The sequence below is a fragment of the Vombatus ursinus genome, unplaced genomic scaffold (assembly GCF_900497805.2).
Source record: "Vombatus ursinus unplaced genomic scaffold, bare-nosed wombat genome assembly UNPS02014789.1, whole genome shotgun sequence".
Classification (NCBI taxonomy): domain Eukaryota; kingdom Metazoa; phylum Chordata; class Mammalia; order Diprotodontia; family Vombatidae; genus Vombatus; species Vombatus ursinus.
Window position 1 is genome coordinate 8495344 of NW_020954567.1, and position 847 is coordinate 8496190.

An 847-nucleotide genomic window follows, 5' to 3' on the forward strand; every position below is an offset into this window, starting at 1 on the left:
CCTCTCTCTCTTTCTTCTGTCTCTTTTTTCTTTCTCTCTCTCTCTCTCTCTCACACACACACACACGAATTCAGTCACGATTCTTCAAAAAGGTTAAGTGACACCTACAGAATATCATGATGAAATTGGAATTGTGTTTCATCAGCCCCATTTGAACTTTGGTCCATGGTAAGATTTAATAAAATACAGAAATGATAAGACTGAATAAAAAGCAGTTGCAGCATTTCATCAGATAGACTTGTTGCATAGGGAATAGAGTGGTAGCTGTGGCTTCAGGAAGATATGAGTTTAAAGCCTGCTTTAATTCTAGCTGTGTGACCCTGGGCAAGTCATTTAAGCTCCCTCAGTCCCAGTCTCCTCATCTGTAAATAGTGTTGATAATAGCACATATCTCACGAGAGCTGTTGTAAGGATCAAATGAGATTATGTAAAGTACTTGAACCCTAAAGAACTGTATGAATGTTAGCCATCATTATTGTTAGTTATTGTTGTTATCACTATATAAAATTCCACAAATCAGGTCACTACCTTTCACATTTATGTAACTAGAAATTTCCATTATATCACCAATCTGCAACACCCCTATAAGGTAGGTTGAGGGCACATATTAAGTTTTGCCAGTTTACAGATGGAAACCTAGAGGCACAGGGAGGTATTACTCCCAAAAGGCTACATTCATTCACCAGGCTGACAAATATCTTTCAGTCCCTATTATGCACAAGGCACTGTGATAGATGCTGTGGGGGAGAAGATAGACACAGTCCTTGTATTTGATGCAAACTTTCTCAAGCAACTTTCTTGGTTAGTCTGTAGTGGAGTCAAATATATTGATTCTATTTCCAGCTGT